Raw genomic sequence first — 20,717 nt, 5'->3', positions numbered from 1 at the left:
AACGTTCAGCAGGATGCGTCGTGTTTCACAATGAACGGCGCAGATGTTCCCACCATGATCGTACCGCTCAGTAACTCACCTGTACAGGTACTCTAAGTTCCTGTCAGAGGAGGTCTAGTGGAACTCAGCCAAACTGATCCTGGTTCGTTTTGTGCAGCTTGACTCTGAAACATCAGGAAACATCTGCAGCAGACGGTAAACATGTAAATGTGATTCAGAGTTAAATCCAGCTGCAGACGATGAGGGACACACCTGTGGTTGCTATGGTTACTATCTTGCTAGGTTACCTGACAGACGTTCCTTTCTGCACGTTGTTGTATCTGTTTATTATGTCCACTGCCAGTCTGCCGATGCTTCATTAAAGCCGGACGATGACTCCAAACTAAATATGGCGGTAACACACCGAAGATGACGCGTCTCGTGTGAGTCTGCTTCTGGTCAGTGTGCTATTTTTTGGTTTTATTTACTATTTATTTATTTTGTTTTAATTTTTTTTTTTTTTTTTTTTTTTTTTTTTTATCCTTGCATGATCTATTGTTTTATTGTGTTATTTATTTATCTCCTAATTGTTTTACTCTCTGGTTGTTTTGGCTGATGTGCAGCACTTTGTCCCAACTTTGGTTGTTTTAAAGAGCTTTATCAATAAAGTTGAGTTGAGTCTTCAAAGTTACGGTGAAATTGAGAGAATATATACACACATAGATTTAATGTGCACACACATCTTTGTCAGAGGTGTATAATCCTGGTGCCATAAAGTAAAAGTCCTGTCTGACAGCTGTTCCAACCAGACACTGAACCAGCTGAATTTAATCAGCTCAGCTCCACTGCAGGTAGATGAGCCTCTCAGTAAAAACACCTGTTCTAAACGCACAGGCAGATCCACAAACATGGCAGGACTTCTACTTTATGACACCTGGATTGTACACCTCTGAACTTAGTAGATGATGTTTCTCAGAGCTGAAAGAGCAAAAACAGGAACAAACTTTAATTACTGCCACAATAAAATAAAATAAAAATAAAAGGTTGGTTCCTGGATGAGAGGGGCTGATTTGTGAAGGGCGGGGCTTGCTAATCACTAAGGACAACCAAAGAAGCAGTAGCTTTTGGATGTTTGTTTGTTTTCTTGTATTTCTTCAGTTGTCAGACAGACAGCCTGAAATCTGACCAGAATACGTCGATAAACCGATGAGCCTCTGACACTGTGAGCACTGACGTTGGAGCCCCCCAGGGAACAGGTCGTCTCCTTCCTCTTTGTCCTTTACACTTTGGACTTTGCCTTTCGGTCTCCATCATGCCATAGAAATAATCGGATGATACTTGTCTGGAGTGCAATAAGATGCTTGTGCTATCTAATTTATCAATAAATGTGTTCCCTTTTTTCACATTTCCTTTGGCAAACTAAACATTTTTTGTCCAAACCAATAAAGTCTCTTTGAATCTGAAGATTAATCGGTTTTATTATCATTGTCAATACATTTCAAACATGTTTAAACCGCCACTAATCCATCTTTTTCATCAGTATCAGCTTGTCTCAACTTAACTCGCCTCGATTCGTCTCAGCTTGGTTCTGTTTCTTTTCCATTACAGTTTAGTTCCAGGTCTAAAATGGGCGGGTTTGTGTGAAATCACTGTGACATCAGTGTTGTGCACGACAAGCTCTATAACAACACAGGACCTGGAGGCAACCTGCAAATTGGTTTGGACCATAAATCGTATCCATCTGTTGGAACCACTTCCAGTCTTGTCTGTTTGATCCACTCCGACCATCGTGGTCCTTGACCTGCCGATAGTCACTTCTGAGCTTTTTCAGCTTCTCTCGACGCTGCTGGAAACTCCGTTGCTGGTCGTAACCGTTGGGTCGGGAGGCTCTTGATAGATTTTTTCATTTGGTGTCGCTCCATCTGGTTCCCTCTGTATCCTTTCCTCAGCAACCACAGAAACGTCTCCACCTCAGTGTTGGACCACGGAACAGACTTTCGTTGCACCATTGCTTGTCATGTGATGTAAACAACCTGCGAGTTAGTCGCTCTTCCGGTGATGTCACTCCCTGACCTCTGATTGGCCGCGTCCCTGACCAATAGTGGCTTGTAGTCTGGCGACGTCACACACAACCCGATTCAGCTCGCTTAGAACCTGGGCTGAGGAGTGACAGAAGAAGTACCGGTAAACGGGTCCAGAAGCTGCATGGAAAACCCTCCAAACCGAGCCGAGGCGGGTTAAGTTGAAACGAGCTGATCCTGATGGAAAAGGGCCGTAAGTGGAGCTCGCCCTGGTAGAGATACACTTATCCATGTAATGCAGCAAGAAAAACATTATTTTGGGATTCATGTATAATAAGTAGTTAAACTATATATAAATATTTCAAAGATTAACTAAACAAACACTAACATTAACATTAAGTCGCATTATTATTTTTAATTGTGTAATTTTTCGATGCTGCGATGGACTGGCGAGCTGTCCGGGGTTTACACCGACTCTCACCCAGGGACTGCTGGGATAGGCTCCAGCTTCCCCGCGACCCTTGACTGGACTGAGCGGTTTGGATAATGAAAAAATGAATGAATGAATAATTTTTCTAAGCTTTCTGACTGGCGGCCTTTCCACTCTCAGGAGTTTTAGAAGGAACGGTCTGGCAGTGGTTAAGTCCCGTTCGATCAATAATGATGGATTTCTTTATAAACGCATGTGTATCCGATGAAAATAGAACTACAATCCCACTTCTCTGAAAAACTACGCCGCCCTGTACGAACTGACCACAATATTGTCATGTTTGTGTTTATGGTGGGTCTTTAGTTCTAGTTTCCTGTTATTTTAAAGAGTTGTTTCTTGTTTCCTCTGTAGCTTTTGTTCCCGTTCATAGTTTTTACCTGAACTTAAATAGCTGATTCATTTCACCTGCATCTTATCTGTATTTATAGCCTCTGTTTCAGTCCAGTGCTGCTGGATCGTTGTGTTAGCTTGTGTTAGTTCAGTTCCCCGTCTCACTTCTGCCTCCAGTTTGTTCCAAAGTTTTAAAACCTCTTAATTCTGCATTCCTGACTCTCGTCTCTGCAGTTGGGTCCACACCTTCACCGCCACCTTGACCATTAGCGTAACCAACGTCCAGCCAATCATTTACAGCGACGTCATCGGCAGGCGGAGGGTCCCGAGCAGATTCAGCTCCCACACCAGCAGCTGACATCCAAGCCGTGGCAACACAAGCCCCAACAGACCAAAACAGCATAAAAACAGCAGTTTAATGAATGGATGAATGTAATAATGAGGCTTATGCAGATTTTAAGCAGATGAACGATGAACTCCTCCTGGCTACGGTAGCCCTGAAGGAACAGCTACTGGTTGCGTTGGTGTGAAGAGAACAGTGAAGTCTTACATGTAGCAGAGTTTTCACTGGGTTTAACTACCCTCTGCGCTTTGAATGAAATAAAATGACATTTCTTACCTTATTATAAGACCTGGAATCAGATAATTTTGCTTTTATCTGTTATTAAAATGAAAAGAGAATCTGCTTTATTTTCCACAGGACTGTTCATGTATGATCAGACATGATATAATTACTTGTATCGTGCCTGCGAGTGGCATCTGATTCACTGTCGTATCCAGAAATCCTTCAAGTGGAAAGTAGCTACTTGCTTGGTACATGTCTGGATGCCCAGAAGACCTTTGCATATTCCAGCCTTTTAAATCTTTAATAATGTTCATCGTCAGCTGACTGATGTTTATTCTGCAGCTGTTGAGGCAAATCGGACCATAGTTATGTCAGAAATAGATTTTTCCATTTTTGCCTGAAGGGACGCTGTAATCTATCAAGCACAAGTTGAGCTTGTTAGGATGCTGAAATCCTCTTCAAGTTTCATGTTTTTCAAGTTTCATGTATTCTTTTCTTCATTCAGTCTGCGGCGATCGTCTAAATGCAGCACTGAGGCAAATGTTGCCACATTTTAGAGCCAAACTTCACCTTTCATTACATGTACTTTGGCAGTAAGGCGAGGATTTAACCTTTCAGTAAGAAAATAAAAAAATCTGAGCAGCAGATATGAAAACAGCTTTTAATTTTTTACCTCAGTTTCTTTTCATACATTTGGACTGAACTTTTAGCATTAACATTTAATAACAATACCAGCCGGAGGGTAAAACCAGCAACCCTCCTTCCTTCTTTTGCTCCTGTCTTTTCTTCTCTACTGGAATAAGCCAGGAACCGTTGGGGGGGGCGCAATCTCTTCCTCCTGCTCTGAAATTGGCTGAAACATATTCCCGTGCCGCATCGGTGACTTCAGACTCAAACTAATTGTGATAAAAGAAAAACAAATGCTCTCCCAATTTCCCAACGTTGGCTCATTTTCATCGAGAAAAATAATGTGTGGGTGGGGCGAGATGATGAAGAAAAGAGGAATTTCCATCCGTGTGTGTGTGTGTGTGTTTGTACAGATGTGTGTATTCTACGTCCCTTCGCAGTGTTTTCTAACAGTGTCTGCTGGAGGATTTCTGTATTTGCCCCTGAATTCTCTCCCAAATTACCTCCCAACTTATTGTTATGTTTTAAAGTAAACTACATATTTCCCCACAGACGACTGTTGATGCGCACACAATGATGGCGGTTTTGCACATTTGGGATGTTGTAGGACGGAGCTGAGAGAAGGCCGTTGCATGCTGGGATATGAATGAGTGTGATCTGAACAGAAGGTGGTGGGAGTTGCTGAGTGTTTGCTTTGTGTGTTGAAGCCTCCTGCCGGAGCTCACATGTGCACCAGACCTCATGACAGGAAGGGATTATGTGAAATGAGATGATTATCTCTTAGCATGTAAGCTGGGAACCCAACACTGTCTGGAATCAGCTTTCCTCTTCAGCCATACTGTCACATAATAATGTGTATTTACATGAAATAATCACGTAAAAAAACGGCTTATTTTATCAGACAGACACAAATATGTCAACATAATCCTGCAGAGGAAATTCCTGATTGGGCTCAGGGAATGTCGAAGTAAAGCGGGTCTCTTATGTAAGTTGATCAGAGGCTGAAATGACTCGTTTACGTGGGAATAAGCAGTGAAATTCCACTTTCCTGCCACTTAGAGCCGGCGATGCAGGAAGTGATTTTATTTTGTAGTCCGCTTCTTGTATTTGGTCCGTTTGAAATGGACCGAGACCTGCGTTTGTAGGTCCGCTTCTTTGATCTGAATCAGAATTCATTTGGCGCGTTCACATCTCCCAAACCAGTGTTTCTCAATCCCGGTCCTCAGACCCCCCCGCCCTGCATGGTTTAGACATGATCCTCCTCCAAAGCACCTGAGTCAGATACCTGAACTTCCTCATCAAGTTCTTTGCATTTTGTTAGAGTCTTTATTTCATTCAGGTGTGTTCAAGTAGGGTTGCCTATAAAACAAGCAGGGCGGGGGGGCCTGAGGACCAGAACTGAGACCACTGCCCCAAACGAAGCGGACTTTCTGAGCAAACGGACTCAGCACAAAAAGCCTGACGTGAATGTGTCCTGAAGCGTTCTGCAGGGTAGAATAAAGGTCTTCCAGGAATGCTATGACGTGTCCTACGCAGTCTGCACACCCCGAAGCCGCTTACCGTTAGTGAAAGCAGAATTACCCATAGTGCACCAGTTCCCTGCTGCCTAGCAACTGCAGATGGGACCGCCAGCCTGCTAATTACTTCCAATGAAACACACAAAGTTAAAGAACTGCAAAGAAAATGAAGCAAGAAAGGATTTTTTATGTTTCATGTGGGTAGAAACTGATTACGTGTGGAGAAGGCAGCGCCGACGAGATTTCCAAACTGCTTCAGTCAAAGTCACAGAACTGAAATATTTTCACCAAAGTACCAAAATAAAAGCTTTCTTTTTCTGCCCACTTCCAAGATTCCACATCTGTAAGGATGTTTACACATCTGGAACACAAACATCTGTGTTCAGAACTGTATCACAGCGCTTTAAATCAAGCCAGATGAATAATATTTATTATACATTTACTATTCCTCTGATGAGGCAGAGATGTGCACCCCCCAATCAGTCAAAAGCAGTCAGTGCAAAACAAATTACCTGCAATGATTTTCATTCTTCTGCAGCATCCGTAAAAACACGATTGTTTACCAAACCTTATACGTTGGGAATCCATATTTTAATCCGCTTGGTGTGTTTTTCAATAGAAAGTTACACTTTTACTGCTCCAACTGCAACGTCTACCTCCTGCAAAAATCCTCTTCCAGCAGCAAAGTGGACATCCTTTGTCTTTAAATGTTAATTGCATCCTTTATGCTGTAAATTGCATTATTTTCTGATTACTTTTATGACATTTGGAGCTGCAGTCTCCTACAAAGAAACATACGTTCTGTAAATGTTTGGAAAAGTGCAGCAAACTATATGGAAATCTGAACCGTGCTTTGTTTTATATAGAATATATGCACGTCTCGTCTCTCTTACCTTCATATTGTTGCAGGGTTTGTTGAGGTTTTAGATGTTTTTTATATATAATGGTGTCTATGAGGAGAAATAAAGCTCAGCCTAAAAACATCCTTGAATTTCCTGTTGTAAGTTCGTGAGAAGAACCACTTCCTTCAGGCACCTGAGCGCGTCTCACCTTTCTACACTCTGGGCTGAAGAAAAGGGATCATGCATGTTGTTATAAAAACAGTTCAACAGCCTGTGTGTGTGAGGGAATGGTGTGTGTTAGTGTACATGCCAGGGCTAATTAGCAGGTCTGTAAATGCTGAATGGTTTTACAGGTTTTGGAGGGACAAGCTGGCAACAAGCTGACATCTTTACAGAATAAATATGTTGGCGGCATCAAATTCAAAGTAGGCATTTCACAGTTTCAGTGTTCTATCACTATTTACATCTCACATGGGGTCAAATAGACCTTCATCTCTCCAGCCATGTCCTCCAGATCTGCCGGGGGGATCCCAACACATTCAAAGGCCAGATGGGAAATGTAATTCCTCCAGCATGTTATGGTTCCGTCTGTGGCCTCCTCCTGGTTGGTTGTGCCCAGAATATCTTCACAGCGAGGCCTCCTGGAGGCATCCTAATCAGCCGCCCGAGCCTCAGCTGACGCCTTTCTTTGATATGGAGCAGCGGTCCTCCTTCTGGATGCCTGAGTGCTCTGTCCCATCACTAGGACAGTGTTTGGAAACCAGGAAGGGGAAAAGCTCATGACAGTAGTTGGGAGCTTAACAGTGGATCAGCTGATGAGTCACAAGCTTCCCCTTTAACCTCCCCAGTACAGTAGCGTGGTAGAACACCTGTACCGCTCTCCGCGAGATGCTCGAGTGCTTTAAAATGAGGCAGCAATCCTGCATGAAACCATTTGGTTACATTTAGCACCATGGCCCTTGTCTTAGTACTGAAACTAAATAGTTTCACATCAGACAAAAGAGAATACGATTGCCAATCAGTTTTAACAGCAAAGTGTGTTAAAACTCTTTGCTGTTACTGTAAATGGCTTAGCATCTCAGTGTGATCAATACGTAGGACTGGAACGAGCGGCAAAATATTGGTTCTGCACTGAACTTTTTCAGGTCTTGATTCGGTTCTGTCTCAGTTCAGTAAGAGATCACATACAAAACAGAAAACTGCTCCACTTTGGTTTAAACAGGAATGTATTTACCAACATTTATAATAAAAGCAAAAACTTGTACAAATATTATTTAAAAGATTTCAAAAGTAAAACTTTAACTGTATTTATGCTTTAAAGACAAAATAGCACGATGAGCGATGTGGTTGGTTGATAAAACAGTTTGAATGAGAAATTTTCAGATAGTTTGTATTCAATCTACAAATCCTTCAATCATTTTACATGTGAGGACAGTACACCCAGATTGAGTTTTAAATGAGAGCTTCAGTCCTTGTGTGAAAGAGGCGGGGCTTTATGGGGTGTGGCTTAAGGGGGTGTGACTTTAGGGGGTGTGGTTTTGTGGGTGTGGCTTTAGGGGATCAGATCTCAAAGACACCTCGACACAAAACCAGCAGGAAGTTCTCCCAAATGGTGGAAGAGGATTGGCCAGGGCTGGGTGGATAGATCCAAATATTGATAGTTGTGTAGGAAAACCCTGAAGACCCAGAAATTCAGCCTCACACAGGTGTAAACGTTTTAACAGAAAAGATTTACTGAAAGCTGGAGGTTGAAAATGAGAGCTTGGAGCCATCCAGTGACGTGGGGTAAACACTCCCATAAGCAGGCCTAAGTCCAACATCCAATAATACAGTCAAGGAGACAGGGAATTGTCATACAAAGAGGCAAAGATCAAACTATCTTTCTATGGTTAGGGTTCTGGCAGGCCAGAATCTGTGGCTGTCATCGTTGTCCAGGTAAACACAAGGCTAGAAGGATCTGATGTGGCCAAGGCAGGAATAATCCAGTTTGACTTGGTCAAACAGGATTGGTCAAACTAAAGAACAGGAACATAGAAAGATGCTGGATACCAACCAGACAGGTGCTGTTGACCGTCTGGCAGGTTAAAGTAGTGCAAAGCACAGGTAAGGAGAGGAAGCAATCAGGGAAGTTCAGGTGGAACAGATGAACTTGATTTAGAGGCCTTACAGAGCATAAACCATGAATGCCAAAGTTAGGATCAGTATCGTTTGAGACCAGCGTGATGACATCCATACTGTTTTGCAGAGGGTTTGGAATGCAAATGAGAGTCAACGAATAGGAGGTTTTGCATTTGTTAAGCAAGTTTGCCTCCTTGACTTTTTTTCTCAATGTATTGGTGTGCAAATAGGGAATAAGTCATTTTATTAGATTACAATATTTATGTTTTTTTATATTGTTTACAAACAAAATAGCTTGAATTTCATTTCTGAGTTCTGCCATTTGTCAACCAAAAATGCTATTTGTCAAAAATCTTTGTAATTGTTTTATGATCATAATCATGAAATCATTAAAAGAAAAAAAAGAAAATCATTAAAGAAAAATAATTTTGCTCATGAAATTCAAAGCGAAAGATATCAGTATAAGAAATACTTCCTCTCGATTTACTTTGAATCGGATTTATACCAAAATTTGCAGTATCACCAGTATCTGATAGCCGGACACTGTGGCTATATAAGACAGTTTCCATGTGGGAACTCGGTACGTCTGTTCTATACGGGAAAAAATCTTCATTCAAATGCATGTATTGCTGCATACTTATCAATAGCTTTATTTCTTTTTCGAAAGTCCTGAGAGCAGAGTTTACCTTTGTAATGGATGTCGTGTGTGCGAGAATTACTATGGTAATGCTGGGGTTGCTGTAGTGTTGGTGTAGTGTTGAGTTTGTGGGCTTTGTAGTTGACACACTGAAACACAAACAATGTAAAATGCAAAAGCAGAAGAAAGAAACGACCATCAGTAAGCAGATGTACTGACTAGAGAAGTCATATCTCTGCATATTTACCAGTTACATCTGTCCTGCTACCTGTTGTTGGACCAATAAGCCAGCTAGCTGATGGAGTCAGCTAATGCTAATGTGGTCCGTGGTTCAATGTAGAACCTGCAGCTGAAATTTAGTAATAGACACAAATTCTCTTTGCCAGGTATGTTAACTCCGTCGACCACAGCTGCCGTCAGAGTTCCACGAATCCACAAATAGCTTTGCTCAGTTTATCCTCCATTGTTTGTTCAGCCGCTGTCCTTCACAAGTATAAATCCCCAGGTTTTGTGACGTTGGAATGATCTCTGATGGACTGTTGCAGCACGAAATGCGGTTGAAAGATTTTCTACACACAACATTCATGCACAAGCAGTTTCATTTCTGTCATTTAATTACTTAAAATGTAATTTCCCTGCATATTTCATTTAATTCCCTTCGTGATATGAATACAGTAGTGGCCAAATCTGAAAGACTGAGTATAAAAGCCACACATCCGAGTTTCCTGTGTGCTTCCTGAGATGAAGATCTGAGTAATGCATGAATAACACACTGATGCAGGGACATGAATATGCATTTTGACAAAATAATAATGAAAGCATTTGCTAATGGTGTTTATGGGGACATTTCACATTGTGGAGTGTTTTCACACTTTCAAAGCATGACTCATCTCAATGGGTGTAATAAATGTAAATGAGCCCAGCGATGGACTGGAGACCTGTCCAGGTGAACCTGCTGGGATAGACTCCAGCTTCACCATGACGCTGTAAACCGTTTAGAAAATGGATGAAGGGAAATTTAGGTAATAAATAATAGTAATAATATATATATATATATATATATATATATATATATATATATATATATATATATATATATATATATATATATACATATATATATATATATATGTATATATATATATATATGTATATATATATATATATATATATATATATATATATATATATATATATATATATATAATTACAAAAAATTGTAATATTTATTAAAATACTAATAATTTCATATTTATTTTAAAAATATTTTTATATTTATTATAATTAAATAATAACAATAATAGTTAATTGATAATTATATATAAAATAATAAGAAACAAACATGAGTTTGCATCTTCATTTATATCTGCAGCTGTGTTGTCTGTTGTTTTTCAGGCATTAGATTTAAAGTTTCAGCCATATGACAGCTTGTGAAGTAAAACCAAACACTGATAACTCGACACTCTTGTCCTGCAGTTACCTGTTTGCCATATTACAGCACAACGTTGTGATGGGGATGCAGGACACAGGAGTCATGTCTTCAGTTTTCATCCAGACTGCAGTAAAATATGCAACACTATGAATTCTTTCAAATTATAAGGACCATTACTGAGGTTGGAGAAGTTTAAATTGCATTTATATGAAGAATTGCATTTACATTTCATAGCTTATCACGAGTAAATCATGAATGCAGAAATGAGCTGTAATTCCAGTTATATTACATTTTAAATGAGAGGTCCAGTAGAGAGTGATACCCGTCTTTATAATGGTGCATAAATTAAGCCAATTAAAATGAAACTGGAGTCCTAATGACATTGCTTAAAGATGAATTATTTCTTTATGTTAGAAGTTCAAAAACCAAATCAAAAATAAAAGTCTTCGGACTCCATCAGATGCACAAAAAACATTCAAGTTTTTACAATTTAAGTGTCAGAAAATGAATGTTAAAAAAAGACATTGAAACTAAGGCTGCCGCAGATTAGACTTCTGACACAGCAAAAAACAAACTGGATTCAGATGTGAAACATTAAATATGTTTTACTCATACAAGATGATCTATTATCCTCACTAACTTGAGCCATTTTCACCGAGCCGGAGCAAAATGAACCAGAAAAGTCTCAAGTCTCCAACAGAAGTTCAGCATTGGTTAAAAATAAACAGATAAAACAACTAATCTACAGTAAAAGGTTCAAGAACAGCTGAGGAAACATTCACATCAAGTTTTCTTTTTTTTTTTTTTTTTAATCCAAATCTGAGTCCATTTGCCTGGAAAGTCCACTTTGTTTGGGATCAAAGAGGCGATTCGATCCACCTACAAACGCAGGTCTCGACCCGTTTCAAGCGGACCAAATACTGGAAGCGGACTACAAAAAGAGTTCCTTCCTGCATGTGGTGTAGCATTGCATTGTGGGTAAATCCATGGCGATGGCGTTAAGGGTCCTCTGCCCCGTCTGGTGTTCATACTGCGTCCATTGTTGCAGTGGATTTCTGCAGTATACTTGCATAAGACACAATAAAAACCCAAAACAGCCATAGTTTGGTCTCCATGTTTAACTGGCAGGTGGAGGAAACAGAGTTTTCTTCTTCACGCCGGTCTGGTCCTCTCTTCTGCTAAATACTAGTGCAGCGCCCCCTCTGGTGGGAATGGGGAGATATTATTCTAATGGTTTGGCTGGTTTCACCAAAGTGCAGTGTGAACACGATCTGGGTCCACATGGATACAACTGGTCCCCAATTGGACCGAGTCTAGCAGACCATCCTGATGTGAATGCACCTTGAGAGAGCTGCATCTGTTTCTGGAGAAGCATTACAGTGAGAGTTTAGCGGCTGATAAACGTGACCAGACAATCAAACTCACTCTGAGTATTTAAGCTGCACATTGAGAAGATCCGTAGCAAATAAACATTCATTTCGCCTGACAAACTTGTCCAGGTCAAGCAGCAAGAGAGTCAACAAGATGTTTGTTATGTTTCCAAATGTCGCGTACGCGTCATTTCCCAGCTTCGGTCTGCTGGATTTCCACCATCCAAGTACCGGAAGAGTTCACCCTCAAGCGAACCAAGACCCTGGTTTTCAGATGGACTGGAGTTCACTTCTTTGGTCTGCATGTTGACACTACTACATGCAGACCAGACTCTCCGTGGAGCCAGACCAGAGTCCGCTGAGAGCAGACCAAACGCTGCCGATGCCTTCCATCCAGTGGACGTGACCCGGCAGACCCAGCCAGACTCTTCATGCATACTTTCCTAAATGCACCGTGGCACTAATCTTTTCTGCTTCGCTCTCTAAAAGACAAACATGATCTTAGTGGCAAAACATTGTGAGATGGAGCCATGTGTCCGGATTTATAAAGACTAAACAGATGATAAAGATGCCCTTGGTGTGATCTTCAGAGAAGCTGTTATCTAAACGCTGTATAAGCCACGTGCCATGAATCAGGATGCTTCTTCTTCCAGCTCCTCTAACTCGACACCTCTCAGCTTACTTTCTTTGAAACGCAATAAGAAGAAGGGAGCCGCACACACTCAAGCGAGTTTTCACACACACACTTGATATCTTTGAAATGTACACACACTCCTTAAAGATGGCTAAGCCCAGTTGGCGTGTGGTGGGTCGCGACGTTATCCGATCCAGTCTTATCATGAAAGTGTGACTGATGTGTCCGTCACCGCCCGGTGTGTTTGGGTATCTGGCTGGACTGTGTCCCGGCTTACTATGTGTTTATTTATTTGGATTTTCAGAGGTGTTAAAAAGATCCACATGGTGGAGGTGTGTCGGGCGCTTCTATGACCCTGCTGCTCTTTACAGACTGTAATCATTTAGACCAGCACAGCAGGGCTCCACGGCCAGGCAGATGTGACAGCATTAGAGACAAATCATTCATCCAATTACATCAGTTAATGTTGCATTTGATGATTAATGTGTGCAGAGTACCCTGGACCACAAGTTTAGTTTCACTATGCAGGTTTTTAAGTTTCTTAAAGCCTTTTTTCACCAACCTGCAAAGTGCTTGTGATGCTACAGTGATGAATTTTTCTCTCTAGGAAACAACTGGTGGGTGATCGGATCCATTTCCTGTCAGGAGTACCTTTTCTTCTTCTTCTGCTGCACACACTCAGGCTCGCCGCTTCTGCAACCGGAATGGAACGCAAGTAATAGCACACAATGTTGTCCGGCTTAGCTTTCCTTTCAGGTGCGAGTTGCACTGAGGTGATGGTTTGGTCTGGACGTAACCTTTAACAGAGAGTCAAGCATTAAAAGATATTTTTCTATTAATTAATTGTGTTTATTCTCACTAATAATTGTGGAATCAACCAACTGTCGCGTCCCAAAATGCCGGATGACAAGACATCCACGGGAAAAAAATCATTACTTCATCAGGTTCCAACACAATTCTGCAGAGGTTTTCTTTTACTTTTGCAATAGCAAGAATGGACCATAAGTTTCATGTTTATGTTTATTTGATACTATCCACACAGTATCGAAATCAGCTGATATTTGTTTTAAATTAAATATTGGATATAGGTTATTCCATCAAGATAATTAACCAATAAAACCAAGCCTGTTGTAAGGATGACAGGATGTTCATACCCATCTTCTTTTGTTTAAAAACATTTTTCATCGTCAAATTTGACATGTTGCACATAGAGGGGTGGATGTCGGTGGTTATTGGTCAAAAAAGTTGTAAAATTCTGGCATATCAGCCAATAAATCCAATCAGATCCAATAAAAGTGTCATGGAATTGACTCCGAATCATTCCTGGAAATGGTTTTGATAAGAAGCTGGATAGGTTTTCAACTTGATCTCCAAACCATGAGAATATTTGTCACGTCGGAGCTTCTGATGCAGCGAGACGGAGAGAAAAGCAAGCAGGCGTCTGAAAGAGGAAACCTGATCAGCAGCTGTTCGGTCAGTGTTTATTTAGCCGGAGCAGCCGGATCGTGCTGCTGACGGCGTGAAAGAAGAAAGAAAGTTGTGACTGCTGGGAGAACTGGGGGGAGTTTGGGTTATTAAGGTAGCGTTGGATGAATGGGTCCCAAAGGTGTGGAGCGAGAGAGCGACTGCAGGGAGAGACAGAACGAACATGACATGAAGAAAGAGCAGCATGGGGATAATGAAAGGAGGGAGAGAAAGGAAAATAAGAAAAGGAGACCGAGGGAGGAGGAAAGAAAATAGGAAACAGAGAAGCCAGACTGGGTGTATGAAAGCAGTCTTTGTCTGACAGATGCTTAAAGAAAGCTGGAAGTACTGCTAATACTGTCTGGACACCCCGTCGCTCCTCCACATACGTGTGTGTGTGTGTGTGTGTGTGTGTGTGTGTGTGTGTTATAGATCAGATTTCTCAACAGTAAAGATAAGAGATTTACTTCAGGGGTCAAATCACCACCCTGCAAAACCCACCCACACACACCCTCAGCAACAGATGCACATCCATTACAGCAACACACACACACACACACACATGCAGGAAGTGACACTGGAGCATCCCTCTGGGTTCATTCTGCACTTTTTAGCTGTCTCTTTGAAGTGTGTCTAAATGGGAGGGATTAGTGTAATAGTCTAATGTTACACTGACATACTTCTGTGCTGCTTGCCACCGTGCATCCCGCTGGGCTCCCCGGTCGCGCCGCAGCCACACAACGCACATGTCTGAAGTGCTTCAGCAGTAACAACCGCTCTGCTGCTCCTGAGCTGCTTGTCCACATTTGGGCAGTTTTTGACATCCGTTGCCAGATTTAACAACCAGATCTTTTCACGGACCAGTGTGCTTGTTGAGCTCAATGATGAACATATGGAAAGAAAACATAAAAATGGAGTTATATAAAAGTTTTTGATCAAGTGTCTAATTGCTACAACACATTCCTGCTCTAATATTTAAATGGAAAATAATTTAGTTTTTGTATTTTTTTTTTTCAATCAATCAGGCAGTAATGTTAATATCCAGACTGGCATTTAGGAGGTTAAAATTTACGACTGCTTTTCTCTTGGTTTGATTTTTAACCATTTTTGGGGGCTGATTTAATTTAAATTGTGATTCCTCAGTTTTGCTGATTTTTTAGTTGGAGCCATTTCATTCATTCATTTTCCGAACCGCTTATTCCAATTCAGGGTCGCGGGGAAGCTGGAGCCTATCCCAGCCGGCTTTGGGCGACAGGCAGGGTACACCCTGGACAGCTCGCCAGTCCATCGCAGGGCCACACAGAGAGATGAACAACCACACTCATGCTAGTTGGAGCCAGATTTCCCAAATAAAAAAATGAACTGTGTGTCAGTTTTTAATATTTATTCAGCAGCAACATATCTGAAGCAGCTGTTTGAACTTATAGTCTTGTTTCAGAAACTTGAACTGCTTATAAAGTTCTGGTTTGAGTGTGCGTTGTCTTGCTGCTGCGCTACGTTTGGCTGTTAGCTCAGTATTTACATCAGGATGGCCTCTTGCTAGGTGGACAGTAACGTTAGTGGTGTTACCGCCGTACGCCACATGTTCATTACAGAGTTTGACACATGTCCAGCACTGTTTTTCCCTTCAAAGCAAAAAAAAAAAACAAAAAACAAAAATGTGTCCAGACTTTTGACTTAAGATGTGATGGTGGAGGATTTATCTCTGCACATTTCTGCAGGTTGTCGCTGTCTTCGGTTTACGTGTTTTCCGAAACGGATAAAACATCATGTTACTTGTCAGAAAGAAACATTTCGCCCCCTGCTGGAGAAAAGCCGTAACTTCTTCTTCAGCAAGCATCTCATCACAGAAACAAATTCATTCATTCATTCATTCATTCATTCATTTTCCGAACCGCTTATTCCAATTCAGGGTCACGGGGAAGCTGGAACCTATCCCAGCTGGCTTTGGGCGACAGGCAGGGTACACCCTGGACAGCTCGCCAGTCCCAGAAACAAATTAAGTAGAAAAAAAAAAAAAAATCTATTTAAAAATTGTAAAACAAAACAAAACAAAAAAAATCTTTTTTTTTTTGTGAATTGATTTTTTCTCCCACCCCTATTAAAACCCTCAAGATGGATGGATGGATGGATTGACTGATTGACTGATTGATTGATTGATTGATTGATTGATTGATTGACTGATTGATTGAAGGAATGGATGGATGCATGGATGGATGGACGGATTGATTGACTGATTGATTGATTGATTGACTGATTGATTGACTGATTGACTGATTGATTGACTGATTGATTGACTGATTGATTGAAGGAATGGATGGATGCATGGATGGACGGATTGATTGACTGATTGATTGATTGATTGACTGATTGATTGAAGGGATGGATGGATGCATGGATGGATGGATGGATGCATGGATGGATGGATGGATGGATGCATGGATGGATGGATAGATGAATGGATGGATAGATGGATGGATGCATGGATGGATGGATGGATGCATGGATGGATGGATAGATGAATGGATGGATGGATGGATGGATGCATGGATGGATGCATTCTTCCTTCATCCCTAGGGGAAATTCCAGGACAATGAATATTTGGTGTTGTTGAGTAGGATGGAAGTTATTTAAATGATTTGAGAAGAAAAGCAGAAATATTGACGTTTTAGCGGATTATGTGACCTTTATGTGTGTGTGATTATGCGACCTTTGACACCAGAGGACACAACTTCTGTACCAAACGTTTATTAAATGTAATTCTTTTTGTGTTTTTTCTTTCTCAGATCTGTTTCTTTTCACTGTTTGTCTGCGTAGTAAGTCTAAGGACTCAGATTACATACGTGTCAATAACAGTGACCACATCACACAGACAAACAGATTGGATTTCAAAAGAAGGCCTCCCGTTGGGTTGTGGGCAGGTTGACCTCCTATACAGCCACAGCGTCGTCTCTGTCAGTGTTTTGTGTTTCCTGCCACGAGTTTCAGTTTCCCACTCAGCACATGGTGCAGATATCGAACAGCAAACCAAAGACAACTCAGGCCTGTTCAGAGAGTCGTGTTGTTCAGTCTGATCCGACATCTGCATGAGGCCATGAGGAAGGAGATGGTAGAGAAGCCAGTGTATGCATGCCAGTGGAGACTAAAAAAGCATGAAGAGCACAGGAGAAAGATGTTAAAAGAAACGGGGGGACAAGCAAGGAGGATAAAAGAGCTGGAGAGGAAGGAGGAGGGATGGTTGGACTGTTGAGGATGGAGAGAAAAAGTCGGGTACGATGGTCGGGAATAGCTTTAAGGGTTGAGAAACATACGTTTCACCTCAGCAGGGGGGCTCCCTGCCTCTCCACCCAGCACAACCATCCAAGGGAGACGGGCTGAACAGATCAATAATGCATACACTTACACACACACACACACACACACACACACACACACACACACACATAAATATGCTCTGAAACTCAGCCGAAACCAGTCATCATTCTTCTCTGCATTCTAAAGCTGACCTGCTAATAGCAGAAAAATGCTTCCCTGTGTAGACGCCTCTCACAGAGATCCCAGCGGGATCTCTTCATGTGTCGTCGGCGTCTAAACGTGTTCATGAACACAGCAGGAACGCTCGACAAAAAGGTGTGAGCGGTTCAGAGATGAAGCCGTGTAATCAGCTCTAAGTGACATGTTTTCTCCGTGTTTTCCAATCCTCAGCAGTGGCGACGGGCTGCGGCTGCGCTGCTGGTTGTGGGATATTTATTCAGCCAGTAAAGACGTTTCCAGTCTGGAAAACAATAAAAGTGCCATCCTGACACTCTTGTTGTCATGGAGGAAGACAGCTGCTGGTGTTGTATCGCAGAACTGCTGCTTTTGTGATCAGAAACTTTATTTCATTTGACAATTTATGCCGTAACTGTGTTCAATATGAGTCTCCATGACACCTTGTTGGATAATCTGCTGCAGGATTTTCATCTTTTTTCTATTTTTTTATTTTTATTTTAATATCAGCCTAATTCCTGAGCCTGTAAGGTTACGAACATATCATAATGTTGTGACCTAACTGTGATCAAATAAAATTGTAGTTATAAAGCACTTTTTACACAACGAGGAGCAAAGTGTTTCACACCACAAACACTGGCTTTAAATTTAAAGACAAAGACAAAATCCATCAGACAGTCAAATTTAAGCAATTTAAGGAACACACACACACACACACACACACACACACACACACCTGCCCCAATCCCACCTCCAGTCTAATCAGACTATATGACTTTATGTCTGTAAAAATAACAAAATAAACTTGGCAGAGATTTACCGGGAGAGCAAACGATATAGTGATGCGTCCACATCGAGAGGCACCCCTCCCACAACCACAGAGATAATCACCATGGAAACCACACAGACCAGACCAGACAGGGGCCCAGACTGCATCCATGAAGGACTCGCAGTCTGGCGGACAGTTTCTTCCGTCTCCTGCGACATTCAGCTGCGTGATTCGGTCCGTTTTCAGGGAGTTTAGTTTCAGAGTATTACCAGCGGTGTGGTGGAAGTGTTATCATACGGATTAATGTACTTCCCACGTCACACAAAGGCCAAAATCACAGCTCTATCAAGCCCCCTTCGTCATCTGTAAAGTTTGCTCCACGATGGAACTCCATAAATAAGCCATATTTTCATTCATTCATCATCCTAACTGCTTAATCCGATGAAGGGTCGCGGGGAAGCTGGAGCCTATCCCAGCAGTCTTTGGGCAAAAGGCGAGGTACACCCTGGACAGCTTGGCAGTCCATCGCTAGTAAATAAGCCATATTTACATTATATAAACAGAACACATGAACATTTCAGTTGAAGGACTCATCTAGAAAACAAAATCATTCAGTTATCAGCAGTCAGACAGTAAGTAACTGTGCTCACACACAAGATCAAGTCAGTGTTGCCTCAGAAACAACATTTACATGGACATGAAAAAGAAAAACCAAATGGAGTCGAAGGCCTCGAGCATCAATTTATAACTCAGAAGGTGAACAAACAGACATGCTTTATTTCCACCGTATTCAATTCTGTTCCTTCAATCTTTATTACAAACTCAAGGTTCAAGACGAGAAAAACAGACATCTTGAAATAGATATATCAGTATGTCATCCACGGGAAAACAAGCGACTGGTGTTGTACAGCCTGCGCTTATGCAGGAGCCGGAATCTGGTTGATGGATGCAGGTAAAAACCTTTAAACAAACCTGCAGACAAATAAAGAAATTATAACATATTGTTACTTTACATGATTATTTGTAACCAAGAAACAAAATAACATTAAACCCTAACAAGGATCAGGATACGTAACTAAAGATGTACATCATTCCCTAATTTTTCTCCAACAAACCCAAAGTGATCCAGAATCCAGGATCTCTTCCAGATCTCCACCAAAATGTAATTATTTGTTCCTTATGAGACCCCCAACATATCCTGAATGTGTCATCAAAATCCATCCATAACTTTTTGAGTAATGTTGCTAACAGACAAACAAACTCAGATGAAAACATAACCTCTTTGGCGGAGGTAACAATATATGTAAATTCATGTTTCCAAACAGTTTAAATACCTAAATATATGTTCTAGATATTAAGCCAAACAACATTTAATACTTTTGTGGAATATTCTATGCTACAGAGGTGCTACAGAGAGGACACGGCAGAAAGGGACGACATTTATTACAGACTAACACAGCTTCAGTGGGACAGGGGGAAGACTCCCTTCAGGAGAAAGCCAGTTGCTTATATTGGCTCATCCCTGCAGCAACACTTCTTTACATGGGAAGGCATGTCACGAGTTGCTAATTATACACTGTCCAAGCTGACTGGTGATGTGATATAGTTGCTATGTTAGTTCAACAGATATTATTGTTTACCAGGTGCAGACGTTGACCTTGGATCGAACTTATTAGGCCCAGTGGCTACGCTAGCGTTAGCATGCTATGTGATAAGCCGAGAAAACAGCCTTGATCGCCTTCAGTCTCTTATCAGCGTCTTTTCTTTTCCATACCGGCTGCCGCTCTGCTCATTTGAAGACGTCTCCGGTCCTTCTTTTTTGAAGGTGACACAAACATTTCATTCATTTGATAGTTGGTTATCCAGGATCCTACGCGCTGCCTTTTATGGTCAGTGTGACCCAAAGGGCAGGAAATTAGTTCCGGTACGCGAGCTCTAAACTTCTCCAGTGATAGTTGGACTTCACAACTACTGACTAACTGTGGTACAATTTACTGAAAACCAGCAGTGAAACGAACTAAAGCACCCTGTAAACTGCAGAAAAAACAGTAAAAGCCTGGGGGAGGACGGACCACCACCAGGCAGCTAATTTCCACCAATACTGGGATTTTTAGCCATTGTTCAAGTCAAACTTAAATTTACTTTATTAATCCACTACGGGCTGCACAGTGGCCCAGTGGTTAGCACAGCTAACCGCTGTGGCCTCACAGCAAGAAGGTCATTGGTTCGAGTCTTGGCTGGGGAGGGGTTTGGTCAGTGGCCTTTCTGTGTGGAGTCTGCATGTTCTCCACGCATGCGTGGGTTCTCTCCGGGTACTCCGGCTTCCTCCCACCATCCAAAGACATGCATGTTAGGTTAATTGGTTACTCTAAATTGAGTGTGAGCGTGAGTGGTTGTTCGTTTCTCTGGTGAGCTGTCCAGGGTGTACCCTGC

This window comes from Telmatherina bonti (genome assembly GCF_933228915.1).
Source record: "Telmatherina bonti genome assembly, chromosome: 11".
NCBI lineage: Eukaryota > Metazoa > Chordata > Actinopteri > Atheriniformes > Telmatherinidae > Telmatherina > Telmatherina bonti.
This window is presented reverse-complemented; position numbering follows the sequence as displayed.